Source organism: Rhinolophus sinicus, chromosome 16 (genome assembly GCF_057876585.1).
Source record: "Rhinolophus sinicus isolate RSI-liver-muscle chromosome 16, RSI-T2T, whole genome shotgun sequence".
NCBI classification, from domain to species: domain Eukaryota; kingdom Metazoa; phylum Chordata; class Mammalia; order Chiroptera; family Rhinolophidae; genus Rhinolophus; species Rhinolophus sinicus.
This window is the reverse complement of record NC_142516.1, coordinates 39,856,193-39,875,620: the sequence shown is the minus strand read 5'-3', so window position 1 is coordinate 39,875,620 and position 19,428 is coordinate 39,856,193.

Below are 19,428 nucleotides of genomic sequence, written 5' to 3'. Positions count from 1 at the left end.
CTTTTAAGCAAGGCCTTTGGTTTAAATGAGCGTTTCTAAGAAGATAGGAGGTGAGTGCTGATTGGAAAAGAACAGAAGAGTGCTGGGCAGATCTTAGAGACAAATCTCCACCACTATCCTCTCTTGACCACCTAGTTCTCTCCTATACCTTCTTCCAAGTTAAATAACTTCCCCAAACCCTCTGTGGTTGACTGAATGCAAAAATGGCTCCAATTCCCTACTTTACCCTCTATCTATGCCCTTTACAATGTGGTTTGCAGCAACTTCCCTCAAGAAATAGAATCTGTTTCCCCACCCCTTGAAGCTGGGCTGGCCTATAACTTGCTATGGCCAATAGAATAGGACAGAAGTGACAGTGAGCTGGGTCTGAGCCTAGGTTTCTGTCCTTTCTAACAGAACCCCACCACCATTAGAACAAGCTCAGGCTAGTCTAATAGAGGATGAAAGACTCTGGAGGCAGAGCCCGATCATTGTAGGTGAGGTCATTTTAGACCAGGCAGCCCCCAGCCACCCACAAGCTGAGTCATAGACACATGAGTAGGCTCAGCCAAGATCAGTCAAGCCTAGCCACGACTGAAGAATTGCCCAACCAACCCACAATCTCATGAGCTAAACAAATTGTTGTTGTTTTAAGCCACTAAATTTTGTAGTTGTATGTTCATAGAATTTTTGTGGAAATAGATAACCAATGTAGCCACCAGTTTAGAAATGCAATAATCCCACATACAAACACAGATATATCTAGCCCACCGCAATGCAGATTGGTGGATGTCCAGTATCACAGAATGATGTCTGTTGGTATCCATTAGGTACAAATGTGACTTTTCTGCTATTAATATTTAATGGTGAGAGAAAATTGAGATGATGCCAATCAAAGCTTCCTACTTAGAAACTGGGGATAGAGAAGTCACAGGGGCAAATGCTACCCAACATTGATTCTTACTATTGATCCTTACGCAGACTGTGCCGATTACCTTTGGGAGTTGCCCTCAGGAATTATGTGTATGTGGCCTTGGCAGGAGGATGATTCCCGCACTCCTCATCAAAAAATAAAAAAATAAATAAATATAAAATAAAATCCTGCTGGTCAGGGATAATAAGATAAATGATCACTCTGGTAGGTCTCTTTGGCATGTAAGTGTTGAATCATTTCCCTGGCAGTATATTGAGTTCTTTAATTGGCCAATCTGGTAGCTCAGGTTCTGCCAGCTGGGTGATTTGCCTCCTCTGTTTTCTTCGGCAGCAACCCCAAGAGAAGGGACAGAGGCTTTGGTAAGTTTGAACCCCTCAACCGTTCAGCTCACCTATAATTGGTGCAGACCTAGAAGCCTAAAGATTTCCCTGGGGTGTAAGCAATCACTGGGTCCTGTGTCCAGATTTGAGATTTCTCTGGCAATATCGTAACTGCCTATTCACCAGTGCCAAAAATGTGGTCCAGCCTGATATTTGAACTAAACATCACCATCACTTTTTTCTCCTATCCTCTATCTGCCTAGTCTTAGTTTAAAAATTTAGATCTCTGCCTCTGTCTTATGTTTGTGGAGGGGTGTAGATAGGGGGGCAAAACTAATCTCTTCCCTTGCCCCACCTAATGCTTGGGAGGGCCTGGGAGATCAAAATTCCTAATACTCCTATGTTTTCCCCAGTACCTCACTTTAGCTTAGGCTGAGAAATGGACTTTTGCAATTTGCATAAATGCTAGACCTTCAGCAGTACAGCACTACTGCTGAGGGACAAAAAGGGATTCTCTTATCAAAGCTATTTTTCTCTCCTACGGGTCTGCCTTCAACATGGGCAAAGCACGTTTTTCTCTCAGCACCATCTTGAATGCCCTAAGAGGAAGCCTTTACACTCTACTGTCATGACATTTTTCTGCCACATCCTTCAACAGTTTAGCCTTCATGGACATGGGGCTTGAATTCCAAAAGACCACAGGCTACAGTTTAACCAATAGCTTCAAATCTGCTTAATAGCCCAGGATTTAAAACACATGCTTGGAAGACTTTTCCAGAGGAAGGATAGTGCTCTTCCCAGAACATTGACATTCTGGAAAAACAAAAGAAATCCCTGACTCCTACAACTCCGTATGGAACACTGCTTCTCTAGGGTTGCCAATTCTGTTTGATTGGTAGGGGCTGCTTTCAGTGCTGCCTTGAGAAAGATTCTGAGGCCATGTCTGGACCCTATGAGAAAGAACAACATGATTAATTAGTTGTGTCTGCAAAGGTCAAGAGAGAGGAGAGTATCAAGACATATGTCATGTTTCTCCATCCTTGTTCTACACCAATTAAGCTTAAGATCAGGTCTGCTATATGGCTTTGTCATTACAAGATAAGAATTCGAGAATTTGATGAGCATTTGAAATAAAATTTGAGAAGAGTCTAGTATGAAAAATAATCACTTTAACTTCCAAATAGAATACCTTCACTTTCTAGTAAACTATTTCATTTGTAGATATAAATCAATATTGTTGACAGAAAATTTTGTTTGCACTCCTAGTATGCTAAAGTCATCCCCAATTGAAATTGCCACATATGGATGGTTACAGATCTCTTTTGTTTTTTAATAAAAAGTCAGATAATAATTGAACACTTTATAGTCTTTAAAAATAATCTCATCTTTTTGAGGCTCAGCTATACCTGATCTGCCTGTATCTCAGTCTTGTGAAGATCAGATTTTGAAACCCTTAAAATACTGTATGAAAGTTATTTTTACTGTTTTCCACTTTGAAAGCTGTAATACTATATGTAAATTGTTTTTACCATCATGCACTTTTTTTTATTTTGGCTACTTGACATTGATCCTTCTTCCCGTGTTGCTCCAATCTCTTGAGAGTTGCCCTTGGGCACTGGGAGTGTGACCTTGGCAGAATGGTGATTCTAGTACTCTCATCCGCAAAAAGTAGGGCAAGAGTGGAGGCACCGGATCCTGCTTCCACTCATTTCTGAAATTGCCAGTGTGCAGTCATGTGAGAAAGCTCAACAGAATCTGACGCTTACTTCTGAAATATTGGCTCTAGAATGTGAAGGGAAGTCAGCAGCAGCAGATGTGGCCACAGCCTTAGCGGGAGCTATGATGGTGGCTTTGACCTGATTCTAACTTGACCATTCCTGAGGGTGACCATGGCTCCTCCTGATGCCCAGCCTCTCTCCTGTCTTCTTTCCATTTTCCAAGTCACGATTTTCCAATCCCCAGGTAAAAATTTTCAATATCCAGTATCTTTTATGAATCCCCTTCCTCATTTTGTTTTATATTTTAATATATTTATTCCAGTAATTTCTATCACAAACAGGAGGCCTGGGTGATGCAATAGCTGATAGGAGTAATGAATATGGACTCCATGTCTGTGTCTGGTGCATTGAGCTGAAAATGTAGTAAGCGCTCAATACATACTTGTTGAATAAATGCAAATATGCAAAGCAACTCTTCTGACTCTAATCAGCCACTTGCTGATTCCACTGCACCTTCAGACAGGATGTCTGAGGTCAAGGCAGGAAGAACCATACCTGCTGCCTCTGTCCTCTTTAATGAGGCAGGCACATTTTTCCCAGAAACCGTCGCCCTGAAATCTTCCACTGACTCTTCTTTCACCACGGGAAGGCATGTATCCCACCAGGGGCTGGGTCCTTTGTTGCCACAAACAGAAATGGGGTTCAATTAGTACCATGTTTCCCCAAAAATAAGACCTAGGGTAAGGACCACAGTAAGGAAGAAAAGGGTGAATGAATATTGGGTAGGCAACTAGTGATGTTTGCCAGAAAACAGAAAAGAAATCTCGTACAAAAGAGACAATAACACATCCCCCGTACAAAACAATAACACGCCCCATACAAAAGAGAGTTAGAGACCATGGGAATCTGAACCACTAAGGAAATGGGAAACCTTCCTAATGAACACGAGCCCTGGTTCCCGTGATCCACTCCCTCTGCCCCAAGCCAAGCAAGATGTTCCTGCTGAAGATATGCTAAGTGTGAAGATGGGACCCTGCTTTCTGATACAAGCATACAACATCTGGCTGGAGAGGGGGACTTTCTTCTTCAGAGGAACCAGAATTACTATAGCTGACCAAGGTCATATAAGCCTAGAGGTTTCTACTTGGAGGTAGAGGTGGCCTTAAACTGCCCAGAAGGAGAGGCTCCAATCTGTGATATATTTCCGTGATACAGCTATGTTGGCCAAGTGTTCCGCGCACTGCCAACAGTCCTGCTGGATCCCTCCTGACAGCCTTCGAAGGGCTGCCAGACTCCTGACCCCACCTTGGCCTGCCCCTTTAGGATAGATGGTCCCAGGAGATTTCACTAACCCAGCAATGACCCTTGATACTCCGACCTCTCCTGAGTTCTCTGCCTCTGACCACAAGAGCTAAACAGTCCCATACTCTGCCCTGCAGAAGCCCCAAACACAGAGCCCAGGGAACAGCTAATTGGTTTTTTACAAGCCTAAGATAATTCAGACATTTAAATATTGATGTTCATTTCTGGGCAGCTATAAACACAAAAGGGGAAAAAGAGCGTGTTTAACTGCTTCCTCTCATTGGGCCTCACTGGGAATGATAATGGTCTTTAGTCAATAAGCCCAGTTTTCTAAAGAGGGGACTCATTTGCATTAAAAGAGATGTTCAGTATGTTCTGTTTCATTGTGACAAAATGGTCCATCTACTTGGTAGAGACTCTGTTGACCAGCACCCCCAGCTTTGGGGCTGCCGGAAGGCTGTAGGAATCTGGAGTCTTGAGCAGAAGGCAGAATAAAGCCCGTTACACTCAGCACCCACGGAAGCATTTCCAAGTAGCTGATGAGACTCTGCTGAGGCTGGGGAGACCCTGGTATTCAATTCCAGGGCAAGAGTGGGAGGTGCCCTGAAGCACAGCCATCAGGGGGCCACAAGGGAGGATTTAAGATGCCAGGGGCAAATCACTGAGCTGACATTTCCAAGAAGGAACCACGGTGCCATTTCTAGCCCTCTCCCATTCCTTTACCAACTCTGACAAAGTCATTCTATGCTTGTCTTGTCAGGCTCTCAAAAGGCACTTATCCCTATGTCTCTGACATATGCACATTTTTTTCTTGTGCTATTTTGTATTGTTTCTTGAAAATGGCCATTGACAAGGAGACAATGATTTGTTCCAACTCTGATACTTCTGTGTTCACATGTATTTGACTGTTATTATTAAATGCTAATAATCCACCCACAGGATCTGTTTCATTCTTAACCAGGATCAAGGAATACTATTAAGATGTATGAACAATGTTAATAATGACAGTATCCTTTGGTTCAATTAAAACACCATTAATGTTACAATACAGGCCGTAGAATAACAATTTGCTAATTTATACATAATTGAAATATGGTCTATCTCATAGACTCAGGTCGATGGGTACCTTATATTATATTTATATAGGTTCTCATAGTATCACTTTAGATTGTAGACTTTTTAAGAGTAGTCTCTTTATTATTCTGGGATTCTGGAGTCACATTTTCACTTATAATGTAAATCAGATGTTGATAGCCTAGTTTCTTTCGTTTTTCTATTAACTGATCCCCTTTATAAATGCCTAACTGGGCATCAAGAAAAATTAAATTTATTTTAACAACCGATAAAATTTCATCCTCTTCATTAATTTTTACACTTTCTCTACCGAATTTTCAGCTTATTTTGGAAGAAATGTTCTGTCTTTCAGATTTCTGCTTTTTCTCTCTGTTTTCCCAAGATGGCCTCTGTGTACATGGGAAGAAGTGGGGCTTCTGTGGCTTTGTGGTGGTAGTGGGGTGACGGGGTCCCAAATGAGCAAAGTTCACCACATTGGATCCTTCTGGGGTCTGCTACAAAGGCCTGGGCTGCCCAGAAACTATCCACGGAGATTTAGTGACTCTCCTTCTTGAAGGTTCTTCTGGGAACTGATCCTTTAGCCTAGTTTTTCTTTCAGCTTGGTCTGGAGCTGGTCATTCCCTTGGTGACATAGCCCAACATTCATTCTTGCTGGTGCTGAGAACTCCCACTGGATCCTGGCCCAGCCAGCCTGCCTGACAGTCCTCAATTGCTGCCTCTAACACAGTGCCTGCCCTGCTTCTAGGAAGTTCCTATCAGACTCTCCGTTAACTTTCCAGACTCTCCTTGGTTCTCCTGGGTCTCATTCATGCCACAGAGAAACAGATTGGGCTCAGGAGGTCTACCTTCTGCCTCACTTTGGGGTATCTGTATGTTTATTTTGCTGTGGCCATTCTTGGTGGCTGAGGGTCATCTACCAGGCTTTGTCCTCATGGAGCCCCAAGAGGAAAGGTGAACAGAAGTCCCTCTCTTCACCTTTTCCCTCAACTTACCACATTTCATTGAATTGAAGATGTCACTGATTTTAAGACTTACCATTGTTCTATATACTGCTAAAAAAGAAAATAACAGTACCTAGGAAGCTATGACACATCCTGATGCATTGATTTCAAGGGATGTAAAAGTGTGAAAAAATGTGTACATTAAAATGTGAATTATTTATGTAACATATGTTCCTGCCCACTGAAAGTTAGACTTAAGAAGAAAAATGAATACTGGGCCTGACCACTACTAACCTTCGTCTCTCACTTCCTTCTCGCCACAATCCCTCGGACCAAGAGGAATAAGCTTTGGGCTTTTCATTTCCTGTCATTGCATCCTTCTGCTATCCCAGGACAGCAAGTTACCCTGCCTAGCTTCCCCTCGCGATGGAAGAAACTCATCTATTCAGCCATGCCTAGCTCTTGATAACGATGACATGATGAATTTGGAAAATCCTTTCTGTTTCAGCAAAACCTGGCTTTCAAGACTGCATTGACTTGTGACAAAATCCTTTTTGGATACCAGAAATTGAATATTAGTTTGTTTGTTTGTTCTTTTTAAACCGTTTATTAAAAATCCTAAACTTCTAAGAAACATGCTTTTTGAATGCCTGTGGCAAAACGGGGAGGAGCTCAGTTTAAGAAAATAAATACACAAACAAAAACAAAGCACATTAAAATACCACACGAAAAAAGTTATCTCGTTTCATTTTCACCTCTCCACAAGGCCTAGCATGGAGCAACGGCCAAAATTGACCTGCAGTAAATTCTAGCAGAAAAACAAAGGATGAAAATATTTCCACTTGTTCCCACAGCTGTTTTTTTGTGAGTACCTCTGAAGGCGGAATTTATATCATTGACTTTCTTGGCAATTTCCCACACAAGTAAAACTAAATTAGTTCCTGTTTTCAAGGGACCTACTGTGGATGTTGACTTAGTAGTTGACCTCTTTGCCATTTCCAAACTGATAATATCTCTCCCACCAAAAATAACCCTGGAGCCCTATATATACTTGTATTTCTTTGTGTTGTAATCTTTGGATAAGGAGCTAATATTTTATTCCTTTTGCAATTTTAGTATTAGTATCTCATGGGCTGAATAGAGGTTACACATGAAAATTGTTATTATTATCTTATATAAATGTGACATTTTTTTAAAACTATTATATTGGAGCAGTCCAAAAGAGAAATTCCAGGGATAGAACTTGTTTTAAGGTAGGGGTTTGGTGTTGCCACTGACGATTTTTGTTTCTGACAGTCTTTGAAAAGATACCTTATTGAGATGCCTGGTGAGGTAATAGGAGTGGTTTCTCTGGCCAGAATTTAGCTGGCTTCACGAGGAACAACTATTTCTAAGGGCCTTTCTGCTGGCTAGCCTGTCCCAGGACACTGAAAACAAAATCTTAATATAAACCTAAAGTCATTGGCAGGTAAACTGTTGACAATAGTAGAAGTATACAAAAGAGATTCATAATGTGATTGCCTTGACCTGTAAATCAGTAGCTGAAAGAAGTGAAAAACTTACAGAATCACAAAGAGTTTCTCCTTCATATTTTTCTTCACCAAAACCTCATTATTTATCCTATTTTCAGTTGCAGGGTTTTAATCACATAACAATCACTTAAAACATAACTTCTGGGAAACTATCATATTTCTTTAAATATACATTTTAAAGTGTGATCTTTACCGTATCTTTACCAAAATGTGTGTGTGTGTGTGTGTGTGTGTGTGTGTGTGTGGTGTGTGTGTGGCACCAAATCTCTAGTATGCTTGTCTTTTATGTGGAAGTTATCAAGAGCGGAAATCAATGAATGTTGCGGAAATTCACATTATAGACATTTCTTTTGGATACTGATGCTGAGCATAGCTATTATCAGTTTTGCAAACATTTTAGTTAAAAGATTTCTGCATATATTGGAAAGATTCTGGAGGTGGAACTTTTTTCTTTTATACTAGTAACTAACTATTATGGCTTTCTCTAGCTGCAAGTATGATCCAATATTTCCTCATCTGTTTTTTCTTGTTTGCAGTTGCTTCTGTGCCTTACTCTGAGTAGCGTTTCCCACAAGCAGGTTAATAGGATGCAACACACAAAAAGGGCCAGTGAATCTGTTTGTTACAGTCTACTTACTAAAGCTGTGGCTACAATACTCCAGTGCTGAAGTCAGTGAAAAGGCTTGGATCATCCAAAATACAATCCAAGGAAAATGCAAGCTGATACAGCACAAAGATGCTTTGTTTAAGAATGGCAGAAATTTCCAGCAACTATCTGGAAAAAAAAAAAAAATGCAGGATGGGAGGGAATGTAATCAAATAACAAAACAAACCCAAACTAAAAGAGAATCTTTATAAACCAGCACAAGGACACTTTGTTTTTAAGTGCACACAATGAATTTTAAAGATCTTTGTTCAGAAGGGAAATAAAGTATTATGAAGGACTGACACATTTGATGGATGGATGGTTTCTGAAAAACCACATTATCAATTACTTTTTTCTTGTTTGGCTCTAGTCCAGCAATTTTTATTTGAACAAGCCACATGTTAGCATGGTTTTGATTGCAGGAAGTAACTGGTTGTTGTTAAAACTACTATTTCACTGATGGGCTTATCTCTTCCTCCCCCCTCCCCTTTCTGATGGGACTTCGATATGAAAGGCACAGCTTCAGTTGTTATAAACAGAGTCAGGGATTGTTTGATAGACCCACCCGTGTTTTGCTTTCAGCCTTCCGTGGTACTATCTGGACAATGTATTCAGCTGCATTTCAGAAAACAAACACTTGAATTCAGCTTATATCTTGTCCTCGACTTTGATAAGAATTTTGATTTTTCAGACATTCATAGCTCTCATTAATCGAAGTTTGTTAGCAGAAAACAGTTATAAATATGATATTCTTTTTTTCTTTCCTTTTTTTGTTGTTTTTACATAAGACTACTACCGTGTTTCCCCGAAAATAAGAGCTAATAAGACAATCAGCTCTAATGCATCTTTTGGAGCTAAAATTAATATAAGACCGGGTATTATATTATCTTATATTATATTATAGACCGGGTCTTATATTACAGTAAAATAAGACCGGGTCTTATATTAATTTTTGCTCCAAAAGACGCATTAGAGCTGATTGGCTAGGTCTTATTTTTGGGGAAACGCAGTCTCAAATGAACCTTGCTGAGAAAAGTGATCTTTATGAGACAGTCAACCTAAAATGCGTCAAGAGTCTTCTCAAACAATACGGAGCCTTGTTCTTGCTTTCCTTATTTTTCATCTAATCAAAATAAGTGTATCAGAACACTGTTTATTGGTCTAAATATAAGAAATGAAGCTAATTAAACTATATTATTATTATTATCAATTTTCCTCTGTAATTAAAGGAAGAATGGGGGACAGTTGTCAGAGGGCAGGAAATTATCTATGAAATCAAAAGTTGATAGTCATAGGGGTGCGTGTGTGTCTGTGTCTCTGTGTCAGTATCTGCTAGTCATGATAACTTCCTTTATGATTAGAGTTCTTGCATGTTACCATGCTTGAAACTTGGAAAATACTTCTAAATTCCCAGGGTAGCATGTTGAAATAGGATCTGAATAGTTACTTGAGTATGGTTCCTAGTTCTTTATTTTAAACATTAATTTTAGTGGTTATTCCTCTGCTGAGAATTAATCAATAAAAAATAAAAACATGAGTTTAGAGAGTGGGTCATTTGATTATTCATTAGAACATGAAAACAATTTGAATGAACTAGGATTTAATCTTGTTCAATAGAGGAAATATAAAATTAGTCACTATTTGTTGACTCACTGGTTCCTATCAAAATTCCTCTAAAGAAGATCCCTCAGCATAGAGAAATATATAAAATGTATTACTAACTACAGCTTATTTCATGAAAACAAACAAACAAAAAACCTTCTAGAGAAACAGTGCAGGGTTTGAATCTTACTCTGCAATTTGCAGGTTGCATGAATTTATGCAAGTTAGGGAACCTGTCCAAGAATCCATGGACTTACGGTTAAAATGAAGATGAGACAGAATATTAACATGACAGTGTTTGGCATACTCAGTAAAAGTTAGTTACCAATGGGGTTGATTGCATGCAACCTATCTGTGGGATAAATACAAGTCCTTCCTAGGATATAACGGAAGGCCATGAGTAAAGCAAGGTTCATAATAGAAATCAGAGGCTTTCCAACACCCTAAGTCTTGATACTGAAAATGTTAAAAACAAAATTATACACCCCTTTTTATCACGATTTAAATTTCCGGTTGAACTGACTAGTGAATATTTTATTTGGCAATTCTTCCTCCCTAAGCTATGACTGTATATATTTGGTTTTAATAATTAGGAAAGTTCTAGTTGTGCATGCAGTAGCTTTACAGATAATAAAAATTTAATTAAACTTACTTTGATGCAACTTTGATTATAAAATTTCCTAAGCATTGCATAAATAATTCAAAAATGTATGTGACTAACATACTTCATTCAAGAAAAAGGGAATTTTCAAAAGCTTAGTGTTAAATATGGTTGGTTGTGTTAGGCTATTGTAAACATTCTAGAACTGATAGAAAATGTACTGTTAACATATCTTTTGCCAGTACAGTTATTACTATGTAGCATTTTTATAGCTTAAAGTAGATTTCTGAATCTAATTTTTACAACATGATTCACATTTACTGTTTTGGGAGCAAGTTGTTAGAGAACATTCATTGCTTTATAGAAATCTCAATGTTTCTAAATACAATTTGCAATAAATATTTGACAAGTCTTTATTTTACATTTTCAATGACTTATTAAATTATACTTACACGTGACAATTACCATCATCATAAATCATTTTCTACATGATTAATTATATATCTTACAATTTTTGGAGAATATAAAATCCTCCAAGGACTAAAAAACAAACTATTTCCTTCCAAGAAAATATAAGTGCCAAATTTCTTAAGCCTGCAAAGGAAAAAGAGTCTATGCTGCTGTTTAAGTCCTTGATGAACGTCATTCCTGGAGATTATAAGATTATTTCCAGCATTGTTTCCCTTTTGAAAAGCCTTAATTTCTTTTTAAATTATAAAAAGTGGATGAATAACACAAAGCGACTCAATTTAGAGTACAAATAGAGAAAGGAGAATGAGTAATTTCTGCATTTCTGTCTTTCATATATAGATGTTGCAAAAATTAGATTCAGAAATCAATCCTAAACTGTAAAACCATTACACAGTAGTAATGATACTGGGAAAAGTATGCCAACCACACTATTGGGATTTTTCCTACGAAATGGGGGGAGATGAGAGAAGGAGAGTTGCTAGACTGAACAAAGCTGGGTGGTGTCAATGATTAAGCAGTTCAAGGGGAAGGAGATAACCAAGGGACAGGAATGGTTAATAGTCTACTTTCCTTGTTTGCCCTTCTGAGTTGTTGACTATCTCCATCACCCAAACCTTCAGTAAAAGTGCTCACCATACACAGTTTGTGTCAAGGGTACTTCAGAAGAAAGAGTAAAGAATGTCCTAAAGAGTAGCCTGGTGTGGAAAAGGAACAGATAAGTGAAAGGCATTGAATGGAGATCAAGCTTTCATCAGAAGCAAGAGATCACAGCCAGTGATGATTCAGAGAAATAGAGCTCCTCCAGAATCCCTAGAGTTACTAAGAAGGACGTTGGGTCTCTGACTGAACACAGGTTGATAATGAATCATTCCTGTTGAAAGTTTTAAGAGTAAGGAATCCAGCCGGCTGGAAGATGAGGCTTTCCAGTTAGCTGACGTATGAGTTATACTGATAATACCTTTTTAAATATACTTTCTAACTGTATACATATTTAGGATTTTTGTTATTATAGATGGCTATACATACAAATTCAGATTATAGAGTTGATGTCTACCTATATGTGTACAGAGGAGTCAGGTCAGTCACTTTTCTCTGTGTTACAGTTTTCACATCTCTAAGATGGTTGCAATACTTGCTCTCCCTACCTAACAGGGTTTTGTAAGGAAAGAAGAGGCAAGTAGAAATACTTTGTGAAGCACAAAGCATTACAATTGATGTAAGTCATTAAAAGGAAGCTCTAGTGGAGTGGAAAGAAATGGAATCTGGAAGCCCAGCTTTGATTTCCAACTTGTTTGCTTACAAGATGCATAATCTTCAAGAGGTCATTGGTTTTTCTGAGCATCCATTTCATATTCTATAAAATGGGGATTTTAATACACATCCTTCTTATCTCTTGGTGCCTTTACATTTTACCAGATGTTATAATATGTGACAGCACTATATAAGCACTTGTGGTCCATATAGATATAAGGCATCAAATGGTCTCTTTTGTGAACATATTTAATAAAAATCTGTAATAAAAGCATTCATTTCTTGTTCTATATAAAACCAAGCAGTGGAAGCAGGGGGTGTCTACACGAATGAAAATTTCCCAAAATATTATAGTCTTTTCTAAAAAGTAGTAGTTCACTGGACTAGATATTACTCTGTGAATGATGGTTCATTCACACTATTTTACAAGGGTTTATATTAAAGGAAGTCATGTGATTTACCAGAATTGTTGCAGGCTACGTAACACTGAGGACAAGTCTTGAATTAAATTATAGCAGTGGCAACCCACACCTAACATCAAGACTATAGATACTTATAGTTCTGATCACTTTCTAAGACGACTAATCAATTTCCAACAAAATGTGCCTGCTTCTACTTTCCCCAAATAATATTCATTCCAGGGTTTCTTTAGACGTATTAAAAAGGAGGAAAGAAAAAAGTGATCAAGTTTAACAGATGATCTTGAATCAAAATTTACTCTCCATGACCAATGCAACCCTCAAGTTATAAAATGAAACATTTTCAGAGCTGCAAATATTTGCAGTTAGTGGAGGTGAACTTAGCGATCACACCACTTTTATGGGTGAGACATCGTGTGGATGAAGTCAGAAAGTTTAAGGGAATAACCAAAGTTAACCAGATCATCGTAGATTATGAAGTGAGCCCCTGTCCCTGGGAATACAATACTGGATTTACATAAATTATTTTCTCGTGCAAAGCAGTGTGGTATCTAGTTATACCTTCCTACACCTACCCCATTCCCATGCCATCCGTTTCAGAAAGTAAATACCCAGTTTTTCTCCTGTAATATCTGCTTTGCAGGCTGTTGTGATAGTTAGCAGGAGTGGGAACCAGTGTGAAGGCATGGAGAGAGCAGCTGAATAGGTGTGAACCCTGCTGGTGTTGGAAAGTTAGGGACCAGAGCTTAAGCACCATTCATCTCTCTTGAACTGTTTATCACACATTCAGAGACTCAGAGGTTGGGGGCTGGAGGGAGGGAGGGAGCCAGGCTTGCTCCCTGCAGCTCTGGGAATCCTCAGGTGCAGCTTTTGCTCAGTGGCAGCTGCCACCTCCATTGAAACAATAAAACATCTGCTTGAAAAGGAGTAAACCACGCAGGTAAGTTGTGTGGTGCTTACATTGCATACTTTAATTGACTACCCACTGGTGGTTTTATATAGGAATGAAAAAAGCAGGTAGGAGAAGTTCTCTCTGCTTCAGTACTGACAAGCTATGTAACATCAGGCAAGTAATTTCTTTCTGAGCCTCAGCTGATTAATCTTCGAAATGGGAATAATACCTTGTTTGCTTAAAGGCAGGGAAATGGAAAAGAAAAATCTTTTAAAGTTCCTTTCTGAGTTCAAGGAAAGTAAAGAAAACAAGAGTTTTTCTCCAGCAAGAGGGTCATTTTAATAGTGTATTACTTAAATATGGTTTGTTGTATCCTTGGAGTATAAAAACTTCCCAAATCCTTTAAAATATTCAGACAATTAATTGTTCAGACGAGCTAGAAGCCCTGGATCTCCCTCAGACACTCAGGATGATTGCTGACATAGGTGTGACTATTGAAGACAGGGGTCCTATATAGACATTTATCAACCTCACACACTCAGCCATTTATCCCAAAGCACCTCATTACCGTGTTTCCCTGAAAATAAGACCTAACCAGACAATCAACTCTAATGCGTCTTTTGGAGCAAAAATTAATATAAAAATTAATACTAAAGACCCGGTCTTATATTACTATAAGTAAAATAAGACCGGGTAAAATATAGTAAAATAAGACTGGGTCTTTAATATCATACCATATATCATATCATATCATATCATATCATATCATATCATATCATATCATACTGGGTCTTGCATTAATTTTTGCTCCAAAAGATGCATTAGAGTTGATTGTCCAGCTAGGTCTTATTTTCGGGGAAACATGGTAGTGCCAGGATACGAAAGCCCCAGAAGGGGATGCTTATCTTCCACCAAGAATCCTTTCAGAATGAGAAAGACCCACAAGTCCCTGTCTTTGCAGCAGCAGATGCTGAACCCAGTCACCAGTACATTCTCCTGTTGACTTTATGGGGAGTTCTAGACAACACTCCACACCCCACAGTGTCTGTACCCCAACCCATGGGAAGAAAAAGGCCTCGGTGTTCCTTCTTGCCAACAGACTTAATTAGGGACGATCTCAAGGGGTTCAAACAAATGTAGCATTTTAATAGAGTTCTTTCTTCCAGAAACCTCCTTAGTCCCTACGTAAATTTGTCCACCCTACTCCCAAATCAAGTAGCTCCCACTCCCACTCCCAGCAATAAAAACCAATGGGTTTCCACTTGCCTTTTATCCATCAAATTAAGAAGGCACATCCCAATAAAAAGATAGTTTGGCAATCTCCACCACTAAACATAGAGACAGCTGGCAAAGATAAGGCTCTGTCTCACCAGACAAGTTCAGAAATGTGGCACTCTCTTTGACATTGATATACTAAATCTTTTAAAATAAGGAGTATGCTATTCAGTTATGTCCATCTTCTCATAGAAGGGAGAGTGGTGACAAGTCAGTTACTGAGCAAGTCAATTGCTGATCTAGAAATGGATCATGTGCTTGATTCTCTATGATCATTGCTGTTCTAGTTGTATGTTTAAAACACATCTTGATATTTCTGAATTGCATAGATGGCCTCTGTTTAAATTTAAATTTATCCATCACTTAGTAGTAGGGATAGGCAGTGGTAGTATCGTAGGAATGTGTGCCTCCAAAATCTTCATCAGCTATCTCGTATAAAAATAATAGATATTCTTTAACATGGAAATGGACGTTTTCTTAATCTTAGGCTAAGTGTGAATAAGGTTACTTATAAACCACACACATATTTGTAATGATCCTATCACTCTCTGCTTACCATCTTTCCTCCCTCCACAATGGCTTTCCATTACACTCAGAATAAAAAAATGAATGCCTTTATCAGGTGTAAGAAGTTCCATGTGATTTGGACCCATAGGTGTGGCCATGACCTGATCTTACACTATTTTTACCTAGACACAGACCAGTCTTCTAAAAATCCTTATCTTCACCAACACTTCCCTAGATGGGACCTTTGTATCCACCTGAAATTTGCGTCTCAGTGATTTCTGCCATGGCTGGCTCTTTCTTGGCACTCAGGCTTCTGCTTAACTGTCCCCTCTTCTGAGAAGCTTTCCAGCACCTCCCATCTACACGAGTTCCACCACTCTAGTCACCCCAACGCTGCTTTATCTCTCTTCATAGCACATACTACCACCTTTATATTATGCTGCTACTTGTTCAACTGTTTGTCTACCTTCCCCGATCAGAATGTAAGCCCAAGGAAGAGACTTTGCTTATGCTGTTTACTGTATCATTCTGAGTCCAATTAGAAGGAAAAGCACACAGTAATTGGAACAAGGAAAGTTTAATATAAACAATTATTATGACAGGAAATGGAACTAAACAAGGATTGGTGAGTAAGAGGTAGAGAGAATCCTAAAGAATATAGAACTAGCAGATATAAGGAGCAGCTGCTGCACCTAAGGCTGAGATCAGAATCTGGAAAGAGCCTCCCCAAGACCCACACATACCCTGTGGCTGAAATCCAGATCTGGTTTGAGGGGCAGATGGACCCTGCTGGAAATTTGCCTTCTGGAACTTCCCAGATATCCACTCTCCAGAACTTACTGGAAATCTGTCCCCTGGGGTGCCAGGGAAAGCTGGGGTACCAGGAGTGTTCAGGGAGATGTCTCATCAGAGGCACTCAACTCCAAAATCACTTAGGGAAGCTGTTGGCTGCAGGTTGCTACTAATGGCCACCTGTACTGTAGGAACCTGCCTGCCTTGCATACTAGAACAAGGAAGCATAACCCTTTCCTCTTATAATGTCTCTAGCACCCTGTATCGACAAATCTTTGGTACCAATTGGCAGAGGAAACTATTTAAAAGGCCCAGATCCATTTTCACACAGCAGGCAAAGAGGATATACTTGGAGTTGAAAGACAATTCATTAAAAAAAAAATAGCCACATTTACTGCTAAATTCCCTTATCCTGGCACATATTAGGTGCTCAATAAATATTCTATGGAAGAATGAATGATTTATAACATATCACCTAAGTAAAAACAATGGGATTACTTGCATATGTCACTTTAAAATAGGAATCACCAGGCCTAGCTTTTAACAGGAATACTATTGCTGAGCCCCACCCACATGAAAATTCTGGAGCTCTCCACTGGTAGGGATAAGACAAGCCTCAAGTGACTTCACATCTTGGCTCATCAGTTTGTGAGAAGCACAATGAAAGAAGCAGGAGCAGAGAGCAGAAGAGACAAAAGCAGCCATGAGCTCCATTCACTTTTTGCGTTGAGCCCCAGGCTGAGCCACTGGTTGCTTCACTTGACATCTTTCTGAGACAGCACTGTGAATTATGTAGATCTGCTGTGGAGGCAAAATGTGAAACATCCAAGGGCTGTATTTTAAAACTGTACTTAATAAAAAATAAACATCCTGATTTTTCTTGCCACTCTTCTGTTGATACCAACTGCAGAGAGAATTTAGGAGAAATGTTCCTGTTACAAGCTATTTGATATCTCCTAACAGAGCAGTTTTTCCCTATGTCCATGACCCATTCCATAGCTCTTCAGGTTCTGTTATTAGGATTCTCATTCCGTCCTGCGATGTGGCTGCACAGAATTTCAAGAAGTATGGCCCAAATGATGTGGAAGCTTTCTATATTGGCACAACATGGTGTTCACTCATAATGCCATCAACAAACATTTACTGAGTGCCAACTATGTGCCAGACATCATTCTAAGTATTTGGAGTGCAGCCATAAACACAACCATGTCCATCTTCTCATGGAACTTGCTAACATTCTGGCTAGAACAGATAACATGGAACTTCCTACAGAGGCACTGTGGGTAATTTAACAAACTATTGAAAAGCTCCAGTGAGAGCAAATAACCAACACTAGAATAAAATGTGGTCTTTGCTGGTGTTCTTAATAAATTCACTGTGCTAGTGTAGAAATGATAACACTCAAGTCTTCTACCTTTTGGTTCTTGGGAATGTTTCAAAACAGTGCTGTCCAAAGGAAATATGTAAGCCACATTAAGTAACTTAAAATTTTCTAGTATTGGAAGTAAAAAGAAATAGACAAAATTAATTTATTTTGTTTAATCAATTACATTCAAAATATTAGAAGTTTTCAACATGTAGTCATGATAAATTATTGAGCTATTTCACTTGGCTTTTTTTTGTACTAACTCTTCAAAATTAGTCTATGGGTAGTTAATAGCACATTTCATTTTGGACTGGCCACATTTCAGGTGCCCAACAGCCATGTGTGGGGATTGGACTGAGGAGGTACAGAAAATTGTCCACAGAGTCCTCCATCTTCTTATTTTGGGGATGGAGAAGATACTTGCCGAATTGAAACATTCTGTGAACTCTAGTTACAGGATTTTAGTAAAAAAAGAAAAAAAAAAGAGGAAGGTGATGACCACCATAGCCCTCCTTTGCCCCAGCCATCCACAGTGCCCAACACAGAAAGGCCCATAGAATGTGCTAGGTTGGATATTAAGTCATTGTTTGATTTGTGCACTGAGGCAAGAAGTGTCCTTAAGAATGGGGCTGGAAGGTGGGGGAGGACTTGGTGACAAGAACAGGCGACCCAGGGCAGGCAGCACCTCCATCCTTAGTCCTCATCCAGCGGGGAGCAGCTCCTGGGTCTTAACAGGAGGCCATGCGGCTCGCACCCTTAGATTAGGCAAAGGACACTCAGAAATAAACGTCAAAACCCAGACCCTTAAATTAGCCAAACCCTTTGACTTTTGTCGTTTTCCAAATCCCTCCCTCCCTCAAAGCTTAGAGGCTCACTGGGAAAGGGTGTGAGCGGCATGGCCTCCCCTTAAACCCAGGAGCTGCTCCTCGGTGGATGAGGACTAAGGGTGGAGGTGCTGCCTGCCCTGGGTCGCCTGTTCTTGTCACCAAGTCCTCCCCCACCTCCTTAGCCCCTTTCCTAAGGATGCCTTAACTCCCTAACCTCCCCGACCCCCCCCCCCCCCCAATCTCTGCCGCCGGACATCCCCACCTTCCCAGCCCTTGTCTCCGCGGTGGCCGACCCTCCATCTCTGGTGGCACGCGTGGCCCCTGCCCATTTCATCCGCGACAAACTGGACTTGTTCCTCCAAAAAGAGGGAAAAAGAGGAACAGATTTTTTTCCCCTACTGAACAGGGGGAAGGAGCATCTTGGGGCGCACAGGGACGTTTTCTTCCTAGTGCCGGGGCTGGCACCCAGTTGACACTGCTTTAGTGTTGACCCATTGACAGTCTACGGGGTGAGGATGGCCCCCTCGACAAAGTTTCTTTGGGAATCCGGCGACCCCTGCCCTGGGCCTACAGCCCCTCTCGGATACTCCACTGTTAACGCCCGCACGACCCCGGGGCGCAGCGTCTTGGGGCGCTTCTTTGAGAAGAGTTGCTTGCGGGAGGCGGTTCCGCTTCGGGGTTAAATGGCAATCACAGCCCTCACGGGGCTCAGAGGGCTCCCGCGCCCCCCGCTCCGGTCAGCGTCTCGCAGCTCTGTCTCCGGCTCTAAACAAGAACAGGGGCCCGAGTCCGCGTTCACACGGAAAATTATGCCGGCTCCAGCCGCGCGTAAAATTGATGTGAACTGAACGAAGTGGGATCGGCCTGATCCTCCCTCTCTTGTCTCAACAGGGGTTTCGGCGCGTTACACAAGGCCGAGCTTGTCTCTTTAAGGAGACATTGGACCCTAATTAGTCCGCATTCCTGGCGCGGCCGCGGA